Source organism: Crocodylus porosus, unplaced genomic scaffold (genome assembly GCF_001723895.1).
Source record: "Crocodylus porosus isolate Cpor-Errol unplaced genomic scaffold, CroPor_comp1, whole genome shotgun sequence".
In the NCBI taxonomy this organism is placed as follows: domain Eukaryota; kingdom Metazoa; phylum Chordata; order Crocodylia; family Crocodylidae; genus Crocodylus; species Crocodylus porosus.
In genome coordinates, this window is record NW_017728950.1 from 18,136,290 (window position 1) to 18,138,803 (window position 2,514).

Genomic DNA, 2,514 nt, shown 5'->3' on the forward strand with positions numbered 1-2,514 from the left:
TCCAGCTTGCAAGGCCATTCTATCCAGCTTGCGGAAGAGCGTCGTGTAGGGGAAAATTAATATTTATCTGGCCTTGGTTCCTGTAAAAAAAAAAAAAAAAAAAAAAAAGGACGGGAACCAAGGGCAGTAGGACCCAGGTGAAGCCCAGTGGGCTCGGGCAACAGCAGGGCCTGCTCAGCCCCGCCTCCCCAGCTGGAAGCGCCAGCAGGGGTTTTTGCCCTGGGAGCACATGGCTGCCCCATGCTGAAACCTCAGGTAAGGAGGGAGGGGGAGAAGGGCAGGGAAGGAGTGTGGGTGGGGGAAGTGGCCCCTCACCCACCCTGTGGCTGGCGCCCTATGCTGCAGCCACTCGCAGACCACGTGGGGCTGCCTGTGCCTGCTCCGGATAGCCCCTTGTGGGCTGCGGGCAGCTGCAGCAGGGAGCGGCAGCCACAGGGTGGGCGAGGGGCTGCTTTCCCCCTCACCCCGTACTTAGCTTTTCCCTGGGCTCCTTCCCTGCTCCTTCATGGCATGGAGGAAAGCGGCCCATCCCCCACCCCGTGGCTGGCACTTGCTGCTGCGGCTGCTCGCAGTCCACGTGAGGCTGTAGTGTGGGGTGCCGGGCATGGGGTGCAGGAGGGGCCACTTTTCTCCCCCCTCCCCATGCTCAGCACCACCATATAACTTGGCCCCACTGCCAGCCTGGGCCCCGCGTCAGCTCCAGGCTCACCCATCGGGGCTGCATGTGGTGACAGTAGGTGCGGTTTCCCCCTCCACCCCCTCCGGTTTGTCGCACTGGGCAGTGTTTGCCACTGCTGCCCCTGGGCTGCCCAGCCTGTGAGCTCTGGGCAGGCAGCAGAGACGTGGCACGGGGGGCGGCCACAGCCGCTGCTGCCAATGGGCAAGCTCAGAGTCAGCAGGGGGCCCAGGCTGGTAGTGGGGCAGGGTTACAAGCTGGTGCTGAGCATGGGGAAGAGCAGTCCCTTGCTCACCCTGTAGCCAGCGACCTGTGCTGTAGCCGCTCACAGTCCATGTGGAGCTGCGTGTGCCTCTTCAGACAACCCTGTGTGGGCTGTGAGTGCCTGCAGCAGGGAGTGCTGGCCATGGGGCAGGCCAGCCATGGGTCAGCCACTTTTCCCCAGCTTCTTCCCTGTCGGTGAGCAGGGGGTTAGGGCTGTGCACTGCTCCCTGCCTGTACCACAGGGCTGGGGGGAGGGGGGGCAGCGGGAGCACGGGGCCTGTGCCAGTGTTGGCAGGAGCGCAGGGTCCTGGCTGGCAAGGGCTCTGTGGAGCCGGGCCAGCTCCCCCCTCTCCCTGCTGGTGCAGCCCAGCTTGGCTCCACAGACCCCTGTCAACCTGCACCCGGCTCTGGGCCCCACAGGTGCTGCTCTGAGACATTAGTCCCAAGATGGTGACCAGGGGGCAGGGCAGCTGGCAAGGGGCCGGACTACCTATGCTGCACTGGACAGCCTTTCAAAACCGGGTAAGCGGCCCCCTGCCCGAAATAATTACCCACCCCTGAGCTAGACTCCACAGAGCTGTCACAGGCAGAGACACCTATACACTGATGGATGTCTGCTCTGACCTGTGCTGATTAGCGGGAGTTGGAGCAGACCCAGTCTGCTGGAGCCTGTTAATTAGTGCACTCGAACAGCCTCCTTGTCACGTGTTCAGTGTCCCGGGATTCAAAATGGCAGTGGGGTGCTTTAATGCTCCCTGAACCAGCTTTACTTGAAGTGCCCCACTGCCATTTTGAAGCCAGGGACGCGGAATACAGGCGAGGCTGGGGTGCTTTAATTAGAGTGGCTCTCTGGGGGATTGTAGATGGGCTGAGAGGGAGGGGCTTTAATTAGGCAGCTCAGCCAGGCGCATTGAAAGCTCCGGGAGTGTCTCCTGTATTAGTGTCTCTGTACTGAAAAGGGGCCGTGGGGCACCTTGCACTAAAGCTTATAGATGCTAGGGTCGGAAGGGACCTCAACAGATCATCAAGTCCAACCTAGGTGGGAAAGAGTGCAGGGTCAGATGACCCCCGCCAGATGCCTTGTCTAAGGAGCTTTAGTTCAAAGTGCCCCGCCACCATTTTTCAGTGGGGGAGGCTGGTGGAAGGCGGTAGTTACCAACTCCAGCAGCTGTGATTAATCCGTGGGCGCCAGGCGCTGTAATTACAAAGTGGGAGCAGCCTCCCTACAATGTCTAGGAGCCTTCAGGGCTCTAACTAAAGCGCCCCTGCACGTGCACAGACGTGACTTCAGAACCGCTGGGGGGCCGGAGAGAGACCCGTTAGCTCCTCGCAGCAGGAAGCGAGAAACCGAAACTAAAAGGGGCGGGGTTCGCGGCGGCCCCGCCTACTGCCCTCTTAAAGCAGCAGGCGCAGCCGGAGCGGGCGGGAGGAGCGGCACGCATGCGCACGGTTGCCCCCCGCGGCTCGGCCCTCGTGCAGCGTTGCCCGCCCCTGTCCGCCGCGCGCGGTGAGTCCATGGAACGCGCTGACGCAGCTGGGCTCCGGCCGCCGCCTCCCCGCGCGCGCCCGGCGCG

The 2,514-nt window shown here is 62.5% G+C and overlaps 1 protein-coding gene across 2 annotated transcripts in view; it reads left to right on the plus strand.

Annotated features, from left to right (window-relative positions):
* Positions 1–2,514, plus strand: part of RNF38 (ring finger protein 38) — a 101,579-nt gene that overhangs the window by 22,136 nt on the left and 76,929 nt on the right. Inside the window, exon 1 of one of the 2 annotated variants that reach the window (XM_019554977.1) lies at positions 2,378–2,447. The exons of the other annotated variant lie outside the window; for it this stretch is intronic. The gene's annotated coding sequence lies outside the window, so the exon portion shown is untranslated. Of the gene's footprint in view, positions 1–2,377; positions 2,448–2,514 lie in introns of those variants that run through there. 2 annotated transcript variants of the gene reach the window in all.